Source organism: Rhipicephalus microplus, chromosome 2 (assembly GCF_043290135.1).
Source record: "Rhipicephalus microplus isolate Deutch F79 chromosome 2, USDA_Rmic, whole genome shotgun sequence".
In the NCBI taxonomy this organism is placed as follows: Eukaryota; Metazoa; Arthropoda; class Arachnida; order Ixodida; family Ixodidae; genus Rhipicephalus; species Rhipicephalus microplus.
The window spans coordinates 271,294,254-271,316,753 of NC_134701.1; the positions used below are offsets into that span (position 1 = coordinate 271,294,254).

At 44.9% G+C, this 22,500-nt stretch overlaps 1 protein-coding gene across 1 annotated transcript in view; it reads right to left on the minus strand.

Moving 5' to 3' along the window:
• LOC119169989 (fatty acid hydroxylase domain-containing protein 2) overlaps positions 1-22,500 on the minus strand; it is a 68,947-nt gene that overhangs the window by 46,080 nt on the left and 367 nt on the right. The window lies entirely within an intron of this gene.

A 22,500-nucleotide genomic window follows, 5' to 3' on the forward strand; every position in this document is an offset into this window, starting at 1 on the left:
AACCGAACAAGCCTCACGTCCGCAGGACGTCTCGGCCGTGCAACTGCGTCTCCCATCTTTCTGGCCACAGGACCCGCAAGTTTGGTTTCATCAGGTCGAGGCTCAATTTTCCCTGTACCGCATCGCCTCGGAAACGACACGCTACTACCACGTAGCCTCCATCCTTCCTCCTGACGTTGCCAGCGAGCTCTCCGACCTCTTCTCCAACCCCTCGGACACTACGCCATATCAGCACCTTAAAACCAAGGTGCTGGAACGATTCATGCCTTCTGAACGCGTCCGCCTACAGCAGCTGCTTGCAGAGGGGGACCTTGGCGACAGGCGCCCCTCCCAACTACTGCGCCGAATGCGACAGCTTCTTGGGAAACACGACGTCTCTGCCCACTCAGCGTTGCTTCGCGAGCTCTTCCTCCAACACCTTTCTCAGCCAATCCGCCTCGTCCTCGCGGCGGCCGGCGACGTCAATCTCGACCGCCTGGCGTAGCTCGCCGATCAGGTTCATGAAGCGACCTCCCCATCTGTCAACGCTGTCTTACCACCAGCAGACACAGTGATTTCGCGCCTTGAGGCCCGCAAAGACGAACTCACCGCCTCCATTGCCGCACTCCGGAGCCCCCTGCAGGAGACTCGTTCGCCTCGTTCCGGTCGTCGAGCTCTTCCACTCACACGAGATGCTCGGAGTCCCAGCCCTCCACCCCTCTGCTGGTACCACCGGCGTTTCCGACACCGAGCCACGAAGTGTACACCCCCATGTTCGTGGCAGGGAAACGCCTGCCGGGATCACTGACGGCGGCGTGTGATCTCCCTTCTCGTCCCAGCCGCCTTTTCATGGTCACGGACCAGCTATCGGGCGCCAGGTTCCTTACAGATACGGGCGCGGAAATTAGCGTTGTGCCCCCGACTAAGGCTGATCGTTCAAAGTCACAGGGATAAGTGCTTCGTGCTGCCAACGCCTCGTCTATAGCAACGTATGGGCTCCGATCTCTCAACCTCGACTTCGGCCTTCGCTGCATTTTCCGGTGGGTTTTCGTCATCGCAGACGTGGTTCAACCGATCATCGGCTCGGACTTCCTCTCATACTTCGATTTGGACGTCAGCGTGCGGCGGCGCCGCCTCATAGATGGTAAGACTCGTCTCTCCATCTCGGGAGTCCTGTCCGACATCGCGCCAATGGCCATCCGCATGCTGATACCTTCCTCACCGTTCGAAAAAATCTTGGCGAGTTTCCCGGAGTTAACTAAACCGTGCAACCTCACTCAGCCGCCTAAACATACGGTGACACACCACATCGTCACCCGGGGTCCACCGGCAGCCGCTCGACCACGCCGCCTGTTCGGAGACCGCCTAGCTATTGCTAAACGGGAGTTTGACCACATGCTGCAGCTCGGCATTATCCGCCCGTCGTCAAGCACTTGGGCTTCCCCGCTGCATTTGGCGCCAAAGCGTGATCCTGGTGACTGGCGTCCTTGTGGGGACTATCGAGCGTTGAACGCCAAGACTGTCCACGACAGCTATCCTCTACCTCACATCCAGGATTTTACATCGCGCCTCGACGGCTGCACAATTTTCAGCAAAGTGGACCTTGTTAAAACGCACCACCAGATTCCTGTCGAGCCCGCCGACATACCTAAGACCGCCATCACGACGCCCTTTGGGTTGTTTGAATACGTGCGGATGCCTTTTGGACTCCGCAATTCGGCTCGAACTTTCCCGCGGTTCATTTCTGAGGTCACACGGGGTCTTCCTACTGTGTTCGCGTACCTTGACGATGTCCTCATTGCCAGCCGCACACCTGAAGATCATGAGCACCATCTACGCGCTCTGTTCCAACGTCTTCAGCACTACGGCCTCGTTGTGAACGCCTCTAAGTGTACTTTCGGCGCATCTGAGCTCGAGTTCTTGGGCCATCACATATCATCCAAAGGAATACGCCCTCTCCGGTCCCACGTTAAAGCAATTCAGGATTATCCTCAGCCTACAACACTGCGCCAATTACGCCAATTCCTGGGGCTTGTGAATTTTTCCAGGCGCTTCATACCACACTGTGCCGAACTGCTACGACCGCTCACCGACCCCCTTCGGTCGACCACCGGCCCGTCCTCCGCCATTCCTTGGTCGTCAGAGGCCCAGGCCACCTTTGCTGCTGCTAAGCAAGTGGTCGCTAACGCCGTGCTTCTCATTCATCCACGCAGCAACGCCCCTACTCGGTTGATGGTGGACGCATCCAGCGTGGCCGTCGGAGCCGTCTTACAGCAGTGCATTAACTCCGAGTGGAGACCCTTGTCGTTTTACTCTCGGAAGCTACTTCCTGCTGAGACCCGCTACAGCGTCTTTGCCGGGAATTACTACCCATCTACGCTGCAATACAGCACTTTCGGCATTTCCTGGAAGGATGCTCGTTTTACGTGCTGACTGACCATAAGCCACTGGCGTATGTTTTCCGCACTAACTCATTCAAGTACGTGCCCCGTGAACTCCGCGATCTGGCTTATATATCGGAGTTCACGACTGACATCCGCCACGTGAAAGGAGCTGACAACATCGCCGCAGATGCCCTTTCTCGTATAGCCGTGGTTGACTCTCCACCGCAAACCATCGACTGGGCCTCATTCTCCTCGGCACAGCAGCATGATAGAGAGCTTGCCGCTTTTCGGGAGAACCCCCGTTCTCTCCGACTACGCCTGGTGCCTCATCCATTATCATCTGAGCGCTTGTGGTGCGATGTCTCAGCTGACCTTCCCCGCCCTTTCGTTCCCGCTTCATTACGACGCACCGTTTTCCACTCCTTACACGACATCTGTCACCCTGGCATTCGGGCTACTCAGCGTCTTCTCACCCAGCGCTATGTCTGGCCCGGAATCAACGGTGATGTGCGCGCTTGGACGCGCATGTGCCTGCCCTGCCAGATGACAAATATCTCCCTTCACGCCGCCCCAACCTTTCCTTCCACCCGGCCGTCGTTTCGACCATGTTCATCTAGACATTGTGGGCCCTCTACCAGTGTCTCAGGGGTACCGTTATATATTGACACACTGGCCAGAGGCTGTTCCAATTCAAGATATCACAGCCGAGACAGTTGCCCGTGTTTTCATTTCTACGTGGGTTTCCTGTTTTGGCTGTCCTGGCACCGTGACAACAGACCGTGGACGTCAGTTTGAGTCCTCGCTGTTTACTTGCCTTAATCGCATCTTCGCAGCCAGACATTGCCGTACCACGGCTTATCATCCCTGCGCCAACGGCATGGTGGAACGCCTTCACCGACAACTGAAGACCGCCTTGACTACCCGCCTCAATAGAGCCACCTGGGTTGATGCCTTGCCACTGGTGCTTTTAGGTTTACGAGCTGTCATCCGGGCAGACCTGCAGTGCTCAACAGCAGAGCTGGTGTATGGCACTTCTCTACGGCTTCCGGGAGACTTCTTCACGTCAACGAAGCTACCAGACCAGCCACAGCAATTCCTACAACGCCTCCTCGACTGCGTTCAAGACCTCCGGCCCACTCCACCCAGACCTTCCGAACACAAGACCATATTCGCCCACCCTGATCTGGCCACTGCACCACATGTTTTCGTGCGCCACGAGGCGGTCAGACCACCTTTGACACCAGCCTACGACGGACCATTCCGCGTCCTTCACCGCACCCCCTAAACTGCCACTCTACTTCAGAACGGCCGTGAAGAGACAGTCAGCTTGGACCGACTCAAGCCGGCGTACCTGGAGACCGCCCTAGAAAGCCTCTCATCTACGACTGATCTTCCGTTGGAATACCACGAACGGCATGTCACATTCCGACTTCCAGTCTACACGGGGGGCCCTGTAGCGCCCTCGTTCGGGCGGCGCGCAAACCGGAGAGCGCGCGATGGCGACAGAAGAAAATAAAGAAGGCGCTAGGCCGTGGCACGTGAAGCCACGGCCCACGTTCCGGGCTGGCATCGGTTATCGTTCAGGCGTGTCTCTTTCGCTCCTGTGGCATAAGCCTACAAGGATATCATAGCTGAAATCAAGAAGAAGAAATGGACATGGGCCGGGCATGTAGCGCTTAGACAGGATAACCGCTGGTCGTTAAGGGTAACTAACTGGATTCCCAGAAAAGGAAAGCGGGTTAGGGGAGGCAGAAGGTTAGGTGGGCAGATGAGATTAAGAAGTTTGCGGGTATAAATTGGCAGCAGCAAGCACAGGACCGGGTTAACTGGCGGAACATGGGAGAGGCCTTTGTCCTGCAGTGGACGTAGTCAGGCTGATGATGATGATGATGATGATGATTAACGACTTGTCTGATCATATAACCTGCAGCAATCGCATGTTCGCTGTGTCATTTATCACGCTATCATTAACCCGTATGATCAAGCAGATCTCCAGACAAATCTTAACAGCGTGCTTAATTGTTGTAACACATTGTTAATGCCCCTAATCTTTTTAAACCTAAACTTGTGTCTTTTCCCGTCGCCACAGCCCATATAGTTAGCAGTATTCTATCATTAATAGCCGAGTTTAATCGGTGCCGTCTTATAAACATCTTGGAACCACCATAACGTATGACTTATCATGGCGCACCCCCATTGCTATTGTAGTCTCAGCATCCAATAAAGCACTCGGTTTTCTCAAGCGCCATCTTAGCCTTGCCACCCCAGCACCCACATGTTAAAATACTTGCGTAGCAATCACTAATCAGACAAAAATTAGAATATGCAACTTCCATATGGAACTCAGATCAATTCAATCAATACACTAAAATTGGTACAAAATCGTGCAGCCAGATTAGTTCACTCGTCTTACTCATACGATATCAGTATTTCATCTTTGAGAGCGACATATGGACTACCACCCCTCTTTTTTGTGTCACTGCACTGCAACTCAGATGTTTTATCCCAAATTGTTTCATTCTTTGCTCGATGAGACACCTTATATAACGGCAGCAACACGGATATCTCATCGAACCAGTCATCCATTTCAGGTTGTCCGCCCGTCATCACACACCACTATTTTTTTCTGCATCCTTCTTTTTTCGAGCAGCCACAGACTGGAACGGCCTTCCTCGGGACAAATTCACCATCGCCTCATCATCTACTTTTCAAGATTGTATTATTGATCATCTTCAACATTAAAACACAGCCAGGCCTGTGCGGAACGTGCAGCACAGTCACAGCAAAAGCTGGAAGAGTGGTCGTTCAGAGCCTTTTCTAAACACTCTTTGGGTAACTGCTACAAGCACACTTGCTGAGTACCCACTATGCCATAAATAATTATAAATTTTGTACTAGGCCGGCATTCACTATGTTATCCTTTGCAATTCTTCGGAGAAGAGTGGTATCCCCTACACACTTGATAGGAATCTTTCGCAATTTTTTATGCAGTGGCTGTCGACGATGAAGAATTATGCGTGAAGTGGGCATGCGCCACAGTTAATAGGTGATTAAAAAGAAGCTTTCATCAATAATAATTCGTACTTAATTTCACTACATTAGATAGTTCTAACTTATATACTAAAGAAAATAGTGAAAAAAAATCACCTATACTCGGCCAATATCCTGCATTGAGGCATCATGGGAGGAAGAGTTGGAATACTTAACAGGGATTAGATATAGAAAACTTGGTATTTCTACAGATAGGTTGGAAAATATCACAAAATGAACAGATTATCAACACCTCAAATTTCCATGGAAACCTCAGTGGAGTCAGTCGAAGAAACTTCAAGTTATCTCCAGATTACGATGCCGTGTGCCCCCATTAAATTTTTATTTACACAGCTGGTCTGACGCTATCCCGCCTTTGTGCGTTCCACGAAGAATAGGAAACAATCGAACATTATTTTGTATCATGTCGTAACTACGCAGTAATTAGGAAACGCCTACTAGCTATTTCGCTAGCGAAGCTAGGTTTAAGTTTAACCACAGAATCTGTTCTAAATTTCTTCGCCCCCGTTTTGGCACATCGCCACAGAGATGTATTTGATGTGGTGTGTAATTTCATATAAGCCACTAAACGTATTTCAGCATAAAACCCACTTTAATAAATACTCGAAATAAAAAGTAGGAAAGCAATGTTTAAATGTGAATAATTATGGGACATACATCCCAAATTAATCGGGTTTGGCCGTCTCAACAGTCTGGTCGGCTCCAAAAATGAGGCTATAGTTATTATAATAGTGATTATTTTTTTGCTTTTTAAATTTCTCACTCTCTTGATCTTTATTTATTCTTTTCATAATGTCTTTCTTTTTGTGCATCATTGTTTTTTTTTTGGTGAGCAATAGTACAGTTACCATTCATAGGATACTATATGTTTTAATAGCTGATCCCCTAGAGTGGATATGTGCAGAGATTTCAGGCTACAAACAAACAAACAAACAAACAAACAAACAAACAACAAACAAACAAACAAACATACAAACAAACAACAAGAGGCAGCTTTGATAATGTGTCAGAGCATTTGAAGACGCACTCGTTCCGCGATTCGCAGTGCGTGACGCCTGGTTGCTCGTTCATGTTCTAAAATGCTTTATTACTCATATTACCGTGATTCATTTCCTGACATCAAGCCTGCCTAAGGCTGGTTAGGAAACGAGTTCCTATCGCCGGCGTGTCTCAGTGGCAGAATACTGGGATGGCATGCAGCGGACCCGGGTTAGAATCCTATAGGGTCCTAGATGTTTCTTTATTTACTGAGTTTCTTTTATTTCTTGCAATAGTGGTTACGCACGCTGGTAAAGCGGTGGCAGACAACTACGGTGCCGCACGTGAGCCCTGTTCTTATCTTATAACAGCTTTCGCTATAAAACTTCGTCCACTGCGTATTGTTAGCCTAAATATAACCCCACCCCCTACGTGATGTCCCTCTGAGAAAGGGGGGCTTTAAAAAAACAAACTGAACTGAAACTGAACTGAACTGAACAATAATAAGTTCCCTAATTCAAGCTGGTTCATCTTTATTTTCGGCTGTTTTCGGGGAGTTTTCATTGTCCCCTGATATTTACCGCGCTAGAGACGCTCGAACAATGCAATATAGATTAGTTTGGTCGTTTTGAGTTATGCGAATTCCGATAGTCAAGACAGGAAGATGTCTCGTCCGATGCTTTTGTCCAACACAGGCCGTACTTTTTAGGCTTATATGACTTTGACGCAGCGAGGAAGTCCGGATGTTCGAGTCTAGAATCGCTGGACTGCAGTAATTAATCGACGTCAGGATGGCAGAAGAACAACCGAGACGAGGTAGCCAAGTCGTGCGAACCGTTCGCATTCGCGCCGTTGATCTAAAACAACGCGATCACAGAGGAAGGATTTTGGGTGAGAGAAAACGGGCACTGTAATATGTGGAAAGGCCCAATTATTCCGCTACGTCGAGCGGGTTTTCAAGATAGCGCGAGGGCGCACAGCTGCCTGTAATGAGGGTGGTCTAAAGTAGACCTCTCGGAATTAGATGCACGCGCAAGCGACTCTTTTACGCGGAAGCCAAGTTCCTCCTTAAGCCTACTTCTCTGTCACCGTGTCACTGCTCGCTCGATGGGAGGAGGAATACAAGGGCAGCGTGCCATGAATTCACTCGTGAAAACGCTTTCTCTCCGATCATAGTACTGTGCAGAGACGCGCAGACTGCAGGAGCCGTATCATCAGTAATGGATGTCCGAGTTCGCAATAGAATCCTGGGGTGGACTGGTTGGTTGACAGCAAAGGAATTTTGTGGCGCAAACAAGACAACGACTAGAAGAGACATTCTGAAACAGGAAGAGCGCTGACTGTGAACTGGATGTTCAAGCAAATGTTGAACGAGATATTCAACTTAAACGTCAATGTGAAATATTGAGTTAGTGATCAGCATGTTTTCGTGCCTCTTCGCGTCCTTGTCTTGCTCACGTTGCGGAGTTCCTTTCCTGAGTGGAAAGTTTTCGGTACTCGTATGCGAACCCGCCCCACAACTCCTGCGTTTGTATACCATTTTGTTTCTTTGTTTTTGAACCTGACTTAGTATCTACATATTTTAATCTTGCGAACACCACGTCCCTGTTCAATCGTGTGAGCTTCTGTGTGCGTTTTATTTTTCTCTCCTACTCACGCACCCGCATCGGGACGATGTTACCTGTGGGGAAGGTAATGTCACGAGCGGGATGGCTTGTATTACGCCACATCTTTTCTGACAGGATCGTATGTGCCGCTTTCGAAAAGACGATGAAGATGAGCCCTCGGACGAAGACGAGGCGTTCGCTTTGCCAGAGAAGGAGAGAAGGAGAAAAAGAAGCTGCACACGCTAACGTTAACGCTAACGCTAAAAAGGTTCGTGGTGCAAGTAGCTGGTCATACTTGCGCTAGGGTTTTGGCCTAAGTTTGTGTAGTTGCTGAGGTTTATTTGTCTTTGTTAGGTGTTTTCATAGGGCTTTTACAGTTAGGTAAGCGCTTTTAGCGCTAGAAAGAGCACTCAGATGCCGTTTTCTTCACCTGGACCAGAGGCTGTCCTCTGGTCTGCTTCTCTTCCGCCGCAGGAGATATCAGTGGATCAGTTTTTGCGCAACGGCATCCCCGCAGTTCCTGTAGACCTCGTCCCTAGCAATGACGGCTTCATTCGGATGAAGAATCCGAAAGTGGTCCAGGCGGAGCTTAGAGCTGCGACGTCTCACTTCCAGAGCATCACAGAGTTCCGCCAGTTTGGCAGAGGTGGTATTCTATGTTTTTTCATCTGATCAGCTCTGTGTTCAAAACGTACTGAAGTGCTCGAGTTTCACGACCAATCCGGTGAGCACCTTTATTTCCCCCCATCTGGCATGTGTGAAAGGTATTGTTCGTGGCGTCGATGTTAACTTGACCCCGTCTGAGGTATTAGAGATGTTTGCCGTGACTGGTGCTATCTCCGTATATAGGTGTGCACGACTAGTAGAAAAGCAGAAGATCCCGACTGAGTCGGTAATTGTAACCTTTGCTGGAGCGAATCTCCCAAGCGAAATCAAGGCATGGCCTCTAATATACAGAGTGGAACTGCCATCGCCGCGACCATTTCAGGGTACGAAGTGCTGGCGATACGGTCACACTATTAAAGGATGCAGGTCAGAACTGAGATGCCGGGTGTGTGGTGACAATCACAAAACAAATGACTGCAAAGCTAAAGAAAAGAAATGTTGTCTCTGCAACGAACAACACTGTGCAGATAGTCCTGATTGCTCAGCTAAGGCTCGAGAAATACAAATTCTTGAAATTATAGGGCGTAGGCGCTGTTCTCGACGAGAAGCCATAGAGGAAATACAGGCCAGAACTCAGGGGTATGCCAGTGTTGCAGCCCGACATATATCGGATATGAATGGGTCGATTTCCCTGTATATCGCGGAGGTCGTAGAAAAGGCTCTAGAAAAAAGCCATGGAACGACTGGCTTCTAACCTTTGTGATTCTTCATCTCAAATTCTGGCTAACCAAATGACTCGCATATTTGGTACAACGGGAGAGTCAGGCCTAGTATTCCAACATGTTGAGAGTTCCCGAACAATAATTGACGGTGAATGCGAAACTGTGCCATCGTATTACCCGTCTGCAGGACCCTCTGCAATAGGCGTCCACAGCCAAAATGAGGAATTTGAAACCTCACCATCGTATTCTCCGTCTGCAGCACCCTCTGCAGTGGATATACAGAGTCAAAGTAAGGACAAAGATGCGGATACAATAGATTCAGATGACATGGATTTGGACCCTAGGTCCCTGAAGCAATCTAGATCCCCTCTGTCAAGGAAAACAAACTCACCAAAACAGACAAAGAACAAAAAGTATCTGAAGGAAAAGGAGAACCTTTCAAAGAGAGATTTTTTTGAAAGAAAGCATTCTAGATAAAACTGTAGCGGAAGCAGCTCTTTTGAAACCATGGGGTCGCTTAAGCTTCTCCATCTGAATTACCTATTGAATTATTCTGCATTTACGGATTTGGTATACTTGACTTGTAAATTCGCTCCTGATATTATAGCATTACAAGAGACATGGCTATCTGTACATAATTTGTTCCAGTTAAATACCTTCCGGTCTTTTCGACTAGACCATCCATCGAGAGGTTGGGGTCCAGCTTTCTTTATGAATAATAGAAATAGTATGAAAGTCAAACGTTCATACAAATATATGTCGCCAGAATGCAAAATTTTGGCAGTAGACATTACATTACTTAATTGCAGTCCTTTAACCCTAGTTAATATGTGTTTCCCGAATGGAGTTCAAAACACATGAAGTTTGGATCTAGCTACGAGGTCGTGGTGCAAGGACAAAGTTTTAGTTGGAGGCTTTAATTCCCACCACACGAGTTGGGGTTTTAGAACTGATCCGAGTGGAAAACGCTCGTGGGAGTGGACAAGGGCTAATTACCTGACGTGCCTCAACGTCATAACCACACATTTATTCGTAATCACTCCAGGTTGGCCTTAGATTTAAATTTTGTCAGTTTGGCAATTACTACGTCTTCTTAAACAGCACAGGACTGTGGCACCAACAGTGACCACTTACCGATAAGTTTTGAAATCTCTTGCCCGACAACTCCATCTTGTTCAAATGTACGAGTATTTGTAAATTACACTAAATTTAAGAACGATCTGAAGTCAGCATTGGCTTTTCACTCGGAAGAGAGCGATGAAACAAGAGCATTGAAGATAAACGCAGTCATTAAAAGAGCCTACAAAAGAGTGGAATTTACTGTTGAATCCACAAAAAAGGGCTTATAGCCGTTGGTGGATTGATGAATGTACACGAGAGCACCGACGACGTCAGGCAGCTTGGAAGCAGCTCCTACATAATCAATCCCCCCAAAACTGGGCTGATTATAAATTCATTGCAGCGGGCTTTAAGAGAACGGTAGCTCAAGCTAAAGAAGAATATGACAGAAGACATTATGAATACCTGTCGAAACCTAAACATATGAAAGCATTGTTCCGATATATGAGAGCCCGGAAAATCTTGCCTTCACCAGTTAATGCAGCTTGTGATAATCTGTCGGTGCAAGAAATGACCACAGCCTTAGAGTCAATCGGTAAAGCTCTGGAAAGCAGATTTACCTCAGTCGTGCCAAACAACTGGCACAAGTATACGACAAAATGTGACTTTGACGAAGTGACACAGACTGAAGTATCCAACGTGATTAAACATTTACCCTCTGCATCTCCTGGTCCAGATGGAATCACAGTACACATGATTAAAATTCTGTTCAATTTATCGCCTAGTGACGTCGCCACTGTTATAAACTACTTCGTAAATATCTCATGGGTGCCGCAGGATTGGAGGATAGCAATGGTGATTCCTATACTAAAAAATCTAGGTGTAGGATTTCAGACCCATCTCTTTAACATCTAACATGGTCAAACTAGTAGAGAGGGCCCTACATGGCCGAGTAAGTATCTGGATGGCAGACAATTTAGTAATAAAACCGAACCAAATCGGCTTTCGTAGTGATTTCTCTATTTGGTGTGCCCATGCTGATTTAGAGAGCCGAATAACACTCACTCGAAAAAGAAGGCAATACGCTAGTTTAGTAACGCTTGATATAGCCAAGGCGTATGACAGTGTGGGGTACTTCATATTGTTAAATACGCTAAAGAGATTGAATTTCCCACAATATTTTATTGAGTGGGTGGCAGAATTTTTAAAATCAAGAGAATGCTACTGCGTCAGGGATGGATGTTCCTCATTTAGACTCAAACAAACGCGCAGAGTTCCCCAAGGAGCAGTCTTATCTCCAATATTATTTAATGCTTTAATGAGCACAATTCCAACAGATCAAGAAGTTACTGCCTACACTTAGGCTGATGACATCTCATTCTTTGCTGCTGACTGTGATATTTACTCAATACAACTCAAATTACAAAGATATATTAACATGTTAGAAATTTGGTTGCAGTCGATTTCTTTCATTATCGTTAAATGTCAACAAAAGTGCGCTCTTGGTGTTTCCGCTTGCAGTACCAATTTCAATTTCAATTCTATATAAGCAGGAACGCATCCAGCAAGTAGACTCTATAAAATATTTGGGAATCATTCATAATGACAAACTTAAGTGGAGTCCACACATAGAGTATATAACTACCAAAGCACAGCGGGCTTCAGGCTTACTGCACAGGCTAAGTAACCGGAAATATGGGTTACGGAGGCACACCTTGATAACGTTGTACAAGATATATATGCGCCCCATCATAGAATTCGGATGCATACTATTGTCGGGTGGCCCTGCTTATAAAACGAAACCTCTAGTTGTCTTGGAGCGAGAAGCACTGCGAATGTGTCTGGGACTCCCTTGGTTTGTGGCTATCAACGTACTGTATATGGAATCACGCCTGCTTACACTACTTTCTCGATTTCGAGTTTTGACCGTGCAAGCTTTTTTAAAATTTTATAGCTTACCGGCAAGAAGATCTCAATATGCTTTTATCGCAAACCCAGACGCCTTCTTTCTTGCTCATTGGCTACGGTTTCACACACCTCAGATAATGTTTGTACAAAAGAATCTACAAAGTATAAATGGAAAAATTACAAATGTAATTGAGTGTAATGACTCGCATCGTCTTGTTATAGTTGAGTATGATGATATATTCCCCCAAAACGCCAAGTTACAATCTCTCAAAATTTTAATTAACGTATTATTAGATTACTTGGAGCATGTGGAAACTAAAAATATAATAGCCACAGGTGCTTCAGTAAATGATCAAAAGAAAGGTATAGGCATTGCCTCTGATTCGCTTGACTGGTCTTTTTCAGTGAAACTGCCTGATTTCACTCCAGTTTTTGAGGCGGAGCTCGTGGCGATTATTTTAGCTCTTCGAAAACTTCTGTCAAATCAAAACAACGCAGTCTCAATGACCGATTCTCTTTCAGTTTGTGCAGCTCCGACAGCTTCTGAGAACTCTCGAATTCTAAGGACATTCAGAACATTAGTACCACCGCAGTTGAGACTCCTGAGGTTACTATAGGCTCCGGGACACTGTGGATTGAGATTAAATCTTAGCATCAGCTGCACTTGATGGCTCAATTTTATCCATACTGCCAGATGTTTAATATATCACAGCAATAAGATATCGAAAATCAGCAATCTGCACTGATATCATAGGAAAAGTAACCACATGGACAGAATATAACCACCTCAAGTTTCCATGGCAACCCCACTGAAGCCAGTCCAGAAAGCTCGAAGTTTTAATTACTAAATTCCGATATCGTGTCCCCCCCCCCCCCCTCCAAACATGTATATACACAGAGCTGGTCAGACAATATCACCCCTCTGCGCATTCTGCGGAGAAATGGAATCGATAGAACATTATTTTTTGTTTTGTCGCCGATACGCTTTATTTCGAAAAAGGCTTCTAGTTATTACATTTCTGAAAATAGGCGTTAGATACGGCGGAAAAAGCACTAAGCTTTGGTGCCTCAGTTTTGGGACATTGCCACAGGGATTCTTTCAATGCCATTTGCGACATTATTCAGGCATCCAAACGTATACTGTTATAATCTTCTACAAATAATTATTAATTATTACACACAAAAAATTCTAAATGGTGAGGTGATAGTAAATGCAGCTGAGTGGTAATCACAACCCCTGAAATCTCAAAATTTCTCAACTTGGCTTTTCCATTTCTTTCGTTAGATCTCTTTTTATGTGGTTTTCCTTACATTAGTCATATTATAATACAAATTCATTACACACAGTTATAATGCTCACAGAAAAAAATGCACTACGCTTTCTTGGCCAATTCCCCTGAGTGGGTGTGAGCTATGAGTCCAGGGAAAGAAAGAAAGAAAGAAAGAAACAAACAAACAAACAAACAAACAATCCAGTGATTACAGGTAGCAAACAAACAAACAAACAAGTCAGTGATTGGACTAGCCTGGCGTTCTGCTGACTTCCAGTTACAGGTCTCTGTCACATTACATAACGGGACAATATATAGCAGGATATAGGGAAAGTATACGCCGAAAAAGGGTTAATGGAAAGGGGATGCTACACATCGTTGCTTAGCAATAGCGCCTAAGTGACGTGGTTGGTTAGTGCTGAGAGCCTGACCCAATCCGCTCCGCCACGGTGGTCTAGTGGCTAAGGTACTCGGCTGCTGACCCGCAGGTCGCGGGATCAAATCCCGGCTGTGGTGGCTGCATTTCCGATGGAGGCGGAAATGTTGTAGGCCCGTGTACTCAGATTTGGTTGCACGTTAAAGAACCCCAGGTGGTCGAAATTTTCGGAGCCCTCCACTACGGCGTCTCTCATAATCATATGGTGGTTTTGGGACGTTAAACCCCACAAATCAATCAATCAATCAATCAATCAATCAATCAATCAATCAATCAATCAATCAATCAATCAATCAATCAATCAATCAAGGCTGGCCCAATCTGTGATCTTGATGAGAGCATGAGTGGTTTTGTTCCAGTTACACGTGAACAGCTTCGAGAATTCGGTTCCTGTACTTTTAATGATTAGAGATAAAATAGAAAACAAAATTAACGCGTGTGTGTTGAAAGGAAAACCATGCCGGCTCGCAGTTGACTGGTTTTGAGATGCCACAGAATCAAATTATTTCTCACTGATTGCATTCACTTTCGACCCATGTCACTTGTACGCAACTAGTCTTACGTGATATCAATCTTCATGGCTTAAACTTTAACGAGTTAAGCACCACTAACGAGGCCCTGGCGTTCTCAGGCTGCCATTTTACGCGTACATAGAATGTACGTTGCGCTCGGGAAGTATCTTTCCTTCTTTTGACATATTTAAAAATAAAGGAAAAATACTCGGAGACAGCGATTGATCCGGAAGCGTCATAGACGACGTTTCGGCCAGGTAGAATGTCCTAAATGAAGCGTTATCAAATAAATACAAACTGTTTTGTGAATCACCAGCTTGTTTATCCCGTTTATACCAATAACGCAGCTTCATATGCAATGCACGGTATCCATAGGGTGAATTTGTAAACAAGCCACAAGCTTAATCTCGAGAAAACTAACTGCTGTCATTGGCCTTGCTCGGCCCTGCAAAAACAGAAGTGACGTGAGAAACATTTTGTTTTTTTATCCGGAAATGCAAAACGGGCAAAAAATTACAATAATGGTAAGCTCCTGAGCGATTCTAGCAACAGTATCTCGCAGAAAGTGCTTGAACGAAGAGGTTTTAAACTGTACGTTGCTCGCACGTCATACTATCTTCATTCTAGTCTGTTTTGTTCAAGTGTGTGCGCTGCGCCCTTTCTCTAGACATCACCCGCTCCCTTCTTCTTTTCCTCCTTGTTTGTGGTCCTAAATGTTCTCGAGAGTCTAAAAAAATAACAATTAACATCAATGTCATGCGCAGGATCTCCATCTCCAAGAGGTCAACGTAAGAGAGATAGAAACCGAGATGAGAGATAGAAACCGAAGAACAAACGAACGCTCGAAAGGCTTCGCAAGGAATGATCACAGTAACGTGTGACCCATCATTAGCAAAAACTGTCGGCGAATGGGAAGCAACACTTACATATTAAAGAAGAAAAGAACATGAACTCGGGTTCGTGCTCAGGTCGCTGGTGGAAAGGTAATCTCGTATCGTACTCCGCGAAATACTTCTTGTACTGTATAAAGGGTGCGTCGTTGCACTCTAATATACCAGAAAGATATCGAGAGGTGTCAGACATGCTGGTAATTTGGTATGGTAAATTTTTTGAAAAAGAAACAAGACTAATGTTCACATGAAAAAAAGAAAAAAAATCTCCTGCGCTAGACTCGTTCGCGAGTAGCAAATTCTCAAGCAAACGCTGATGCTGGACCTGTTATTATGAAAGGAGGCGCAGCCCAGTGGCAAAGATTATAATTGAAATCGTGAACGTACCTAAATGAAGGCCGAGGTATCATTCCAGTACCAAGTATTAGATGCGCCAGGGCATCCTTATGCCCTGGCTTGCTTAATAATTATTATATTTGGTGTTTCACCAGTCAAAACCATCATATAATTATAAAGCACACTGTAGCGGAAGGCTCCGGAAATTACAACCTAAATCCAACTACATGGGTGTCTAGCTTTTCACCTCCCGTTAAATACCACCGGTGTGGTGGGAATCGAACTCGTACCCTACCGCTGAGCAGTCGAGCTCCGTAGCCTCTGTGGATTTCTGCGACGGCTCGTTGACTTATTTCTTTCTTTGTTGTGATTATCAACATGCAAACACTGCCTGGTAAAACATGCGCAAGCTTAGATAGTTATTTAGTTAGCCAGGAAGGTAGGTAGGCAGGTTAGTTGCGAATTAGTTAGTTGGTTAGTTGATTAGTAAGTCAGTCAATTCATACGTCTTATAGTGCTAGGAACCGCGGTCAAATATTTTTGTCGCGTGATCCTAGACTTTATGCCACAAGACACAGCGTTTCGGGACCAACTTTGAAAATGAAATTCACGCATAATAATACACAATGTTCATTTCATTTACTTGAGTGAAACGTACAACAAAGTGAATATATAGACCTCCAAAAATTTGTGTTAACGTTCCTTCAATATACTCGTCCGCGTTCACACGCTGGTGTTCATGTTGCATGACTATGACGACGGTGACACGAATTAATATGGGGATGGCGCGGCTCGCGATCACCCTCACCACCTCGTCTGAAATGCTCAAATGTCATTTAGCTTGCGCTCATGCATAATGCAATTGTTAGCCGATTGCATTTGAGAGGGTGTGTAACTGGTAATTTGAAGGTTCCATGGAGGAATCTTGGCGTACAACAACTACGAGTGTCACTTTTAAAGAAGCTTGTGTTCGAGCTAAAGTGCAAACTCACTTCATGAATATGAAACAAGTTTTCGAGAGAATGAATCTTTTTAACTAAGAGAGCAACGAGGAGCTAAGTGAGAAGCGTTGGAAGCAGATCTTGAGAAGGACAACTTGTAAGCGCATACCTAAGCATTTCAGAATATTTCTCGCTATACTATTTGCAAATCAAGCGAGAAAGTTAACAACGTGAAGTTGCCTTATTAGAGCGCACGGCCCCTGCAGTCATACTTGCTAGCTAACGAAGGCAGTTTCGCGATGCGATTGCATACTAATGCTGCTCTACGAGAACTCAAGTACTGCAGTCGTTACGCCATCATTCGAATGTTGAGTATCACGGAAAATTTTGTTTCCCTTACTTTCGGTCTGGTAGAAAAGTAATTTTGAAGCAGTCTAGGTTCGGAATCTGTACTTCCTGTAAATTAAGTATTTGACTCCGCTCGTACTTGTTCAAAGTGTTTGAGTTGAAACGTGACTATGGTAGCATGCCTAAAGAGCTGCGCTCTCCATAGCACATTGCAAAATTTCTAACTCTCTAATAACTCTCAACACGAAGACAAGGTTTCTTGACGGTGTACATAAGACGACATGAATTTCGTTTTGTTTGTATCGCTATATTTTATAGCAACAGTTCAAGTTGTAACGTATTCAATGAGACTGCCATGTTATTTATTTATTTATTTTATTTATTTCAAAATACTGCCAATCCCTCAAAGGGATTATTACAGGGGTGGGAGTTGATTTATACATGAATGTACAGAAGTAATGCGGAGAGCATATTATGCGCTCTGTAATAAATAGACATATACACGTATAAACGAAAAGACACACTCTAAATTTACACACAGCAAGAGATTAAAACAAGCATACTACATCCATATCACAATAACAATAACCAGAGTGACATGTGTCTGTGTCACACAGCTCTCTCCACGAGTTCAGAGAATAATTCTAGCGTAGGCTGAGTAACAGTAATTTCATCTAAGGCATTCCAGTCTCTTACAACTCGTGGAAAAAAAGAGAAGCGAAATACATTATTAGTAGGACGAAATTCTTCTAACGTGAATTTGTGTTTGTGTCGCGTTTCTCTGGCAGAGCTGTATGTAACAAATGACCTGGGGTTGATCTTAAATTTATTTATTAACAACAAATATAGGAATTTCAATCTGTGCACTCTCGCTCGGATAGACAAGGTAGTGAGACCAGCCTGCCGAAGAAGTTCTGTTGGGGAATCGCTACGCCTGTAGCGATTGAAAATAAAACGGACAGCTTTCCTTTGTACGCGCTCAAGCGCAGCGATGTTGTATTTAGTGTGTGGAAACCACGTAATACTGGCGTATTCCAATGTCGGTCGGATAAGACTGGTGTAGGCAAGAGAACGTGTTTCAAAGGTAGATCCGGCAAGCGATCGTTTGAGAAAGAACAATTTATTCATTGCTATTTTAGAAATTTGCTGCACATGCGCATTCCAGCTTAGGTCACTGCTTATCGTTACACCCAGATATTTGTACCGTGAAACATTTCGTAGTGGGGTGCCGTTGATACTGTAAGGAAAGGTAAGTGTTGATTTTTTGTTAGTAATGTTCATGTAGACTGTCTTTTCTGCATTTAACACCATTTGCCAGTCTGAGCACCATTGAGACACTTTGTACAGAGAATTACTAAGTTTTGTTTGGTCATCTTCAGTTTTGATTGTGTGGTACAGTACACAGTCATCTGCAAATAATCTAATGTTTACGTCGACGTGCTTAGTAATATCGTTTATATATAGTAAGAATAGCATCGGGGCTAATACAGAACCCTGCGGTACACCAGATAGAACGGGAACAGTATCAGATACATGGGCATTGTACTGTACGTACTGATAACGGTCTGAAAGATAATCTTCAATCCAACGTGTGAGTGGTCCTTCGCCTAATAGACATCTTAGTTTATAGTTAAGCTTCAGGTGGGAAACCCGGTCGAAAGCCTTTGAAAAGTCCATAAATATTACATCTGTTTGTAGTTGGCTGTTAACATCTTTGGCAAAGTCATGAAGCGTTTCTACTAATTGAGTAACAGTCGACAGGCCACTGCGGAACCCATGCTGATTGGAGTGTAATATGTTGTGACTTTCGACAAACTCTGTTAAATATTTCAGGATGATATGTTCCAGTATTTTGCAAGATGTGCATGTCAGAGATATGGGCCTGTAGTTAGCAGGGGAAAACGTATCACCTGATTTATGCACGGGTATTATCTTTGCTAATTTCCAGTCAGCTGGAAGATGACCAACGCGAAGTGACTTTAAATATATTAGCTGAAGGAATTTGCTTACAGGCTCAGCGTACCGCTTTAAAAAGGCATTTGGAATGTCATCTGGACCAGTGCTTTTCTTTTCGTCGAGGTTTAGCAAGAGGGATAATACACCCGCCTGCGATATGAAGGGGGTATCTAATGGTGTATCTACGCCACTTGGTCTGAACTGGTCGCGTTGAAGTAGGCCATTATCAGCGGTGAAAACAGACTGAAAGTAGCTGTTGAAATGATCGGCGGTCTGTTTTCCTCCCGGGGTAGGCGTATAGGCTTTGTTAGTATGTTTCACACTTATGTATCGCCAGAACTTATGAGGCGCTGTTTTGATAAAACTGTGTAAAGAGTGACTGAGAAAGCGCTTTTTTGCCAAATTCACTTGTTTCTTAAGGGACCTAGCTAGTGCAGGGATTTCCGACGCAATACAACTGCGTGGGTGAACTTTCTGAGCTTTTCTGAGCCTTTTTAGTTTACGCTTCATATGAATTATGTCGCGCGTGATCCATGGATTGTGCTTTTTGATGCTTTTTGTAACTGTTGGAACAAAGTTGTCTATGCAGTGCCTGACAATATTACTGAATGTTGACCATATCATATTTACCGTTGAGTGTTCATTTGAGTAGAGGTCCAAAAAGTTGGAAAATTCGAGAGCAAGGTATGTCATAATGGCAGCGTCGTCCGCTCTTTTAAAAGCAGGTACCCGTTTTGTTGTAGCTTTCGTATGAATAGCGCTTGGATATTGCAAACAACACGAGACTATTTTATGATCAGATAGGCCTTCTAATGTTTCTACGTTAATAGGATATTTTAAAAAGTGATCACTTACAAAAAAAAGATCTAGAATAGAAGCGAAAGAGCCTTGATTACGTGTAGGAACTGTAACAACTTGTGTGAGGTTAAATGTGAACATGATATCAGCAAGCACGTTGCCAGTCTTCGTCGCCAGATTCAGCGAGTCCCATTTCACTTCAGGCAGGTTAAAATCACCTGCTACAATGATTTTTTTACCGCGAAGAGCGTGCGTATGCATATAATCGTACAGTGCTTCTAAAAATGAAACTTCAGCATCAGGTGGTCTGTAAACGACGCCAATGTAGGTTATTTCATCCTTGACGTAGAATTTACACCATACTGCTTCGATGTCAGATGCCATGGGCATAGCTGTGTAGGGAATACCGTGACGAATTAATAAGGCTACTCCTCCTCCTCTCGTTTTCCTGTCCTTGCGTAGAATCGCATACCCTGGCGGTACTACCTCGTGGTCTAGGATACCGGAATGCATCCACGTTTCAGTGAGCGCTACAATATCAGGTTGATAAGACAGTAGGACAGCTTCGAGTTCATGTGTTTTATTAATAATGCTTCGACAATTCACATTCAAAAGTGTCAACGTGGATGGTTGCGAGTGTGTCGCGTTTTTGCGCGTCTTTGTTCTTCGTTTTTTTCAGCCTCAACGATGTCATTTCGTTCACCGTCCCAGGAGAATAGGCGGCCATTTATGCGAACTTTATCGTAAACTAATGAGACCTTCTCATGGCGCTCACGATTGACTTTTGTTTTTTGCCACAACTTTCTTCTGATGTCACGAATTGGCTGGGAGAAGTCTTCGCTAATCGAGAAGCCTGTGTCTTTGAGTCTTGAACACCGTTTTAGGATGTTAATTTTGTCACGGTAGTCCAATAGCCTTAGGATTACTGGTCTTACTTTTTGTTCGTTACCCGGTTTTCGAGCACCGAGTCGGTGAATTCTCTCTATTCCTGAGGTAGTGAATTCTAGTATATCTTGGAATATATTTTTCGCAACCACATCGTGTAAAAGTTTAGACGTTTCATTCTGTTGTTCTTTCACACCATAAATGATAAGGTTAGATCGCCGGCTTCTGTTTTCTAACTCGTCGACTTTTTTCGCCATAGCCGAGAGACCGTTTTCCAGCTCCGATATTCTTTTCGTGCAGTCTACTATTTGTTTTTCAAGCCCGCCGATTTTCTCAATCTTTTTATCTATTGCATTCAACTTTTCGTTGATTTCAGTTTTTCCGTTCTTAATTTCCTGAATGTCTTCAGCTATCAGTTTTAGCTGTTCTGCTACTGTAGGTCCCGGATTTTCTTCTATGTCGCCACCGAGAAGCAACAAAAATGTTATGGCAAAAGATGCTCGATCACCTACAATTATGTAGATATCAAAACCATGCTGCAAGTTCACATCTTATCACGTCACAAACCACCCTATAAATATAGTGAGCGACATGGTGACAATTATATAGGGTGGTAGTGAAGTCAACGCCTATACTTCGTCTCGATTACCCTAGAAACTGATGTCCACTATAACTGGGCCTTGTTATGCTTAGTCATGCTTGTATGAACCAAAATCAATCAACATATTTGCGTTTCTGTAGTGCTGCTTTTAAGCAGAACATTTTGTTTAAAAATCGGTTCAAGGTTCGTTCATGCTTTTCCTATTGCCACTACTGAAGGGAGGTAAAAAATTAAATATGAAGTGAACTACGTGATTGAAGTGGTACTACCAAAACACCCATTCCTTTCTGTTTCTGTCAATCACTCACCTCTTGTGACCTGCAAGTGGTAAACAAGCCCACTAAAATACTGGTAGATACCACTCTTTTTCTTCTCTTTTCTCTCTCTCTCTCATCTTTATGCCCCCTTCCCATTCCCCCAGCGTAGGGTAGCAAACCGGGCATGTGCCTGGTTAACCTCCCTGCCTTCCCTCTTGTTGTGTATCCCTCCTCCCCCCCCCCCCCTCCACCCACGTAGAGTGGGATTCGATGATATGCGAAGGGTGAAGGAGGAAGCTTGAATTGTAACATTAAAATCAGCAAATCGTTCCGAGGTGGACGTATATTATGCCGTACATGAATTTCATGTCATGATCGTCATGTTTGCACCAGTCATATACCTCCATCATCCATTCACGTCAGGTAATACCAAATTTGGTGTATGCGGAGCCAGCGCAACGGCCGCGAGTGCATCATGAGCGTGGAATATAGTCATGTTCTTACATGACATGCATGTCATTATTTCCACGTGAGGGCCTGTCACTTATGTTCGCCATGCAGTCATGTCATACGATACCAGTTTTGGGCCCCGCCGCGGTGGTCTAGTGGCTAAGGTACTCGGCTGCTGACCCGCAGGTCGCGGGTTCGATTCCCGGCTGCGGCGGCTGCATTTCCGATGGAGTCGGAAATGTTGTAGGCCCGTGTACTCAGATTTGGGTGCACGTTAAAGAACCCCAGGTGGTCAAAATTTCCGGAGCCCTCCACTACGGCGTCTCTCATAATCATATGGTGGTTTTGGGACGTTAAACCCCACAAATCAATCAATCAATCGATACCAGTTTTGCGATATGTAATGTGAACGAAACCACCGCAGGAGAAGCAAGACCATGACATCTAAATCAGGACACTCACGACACACATGTCATAATTTTCATGTTATGACTAGTCACTTACGCTCGTAATACAGTCACGTTA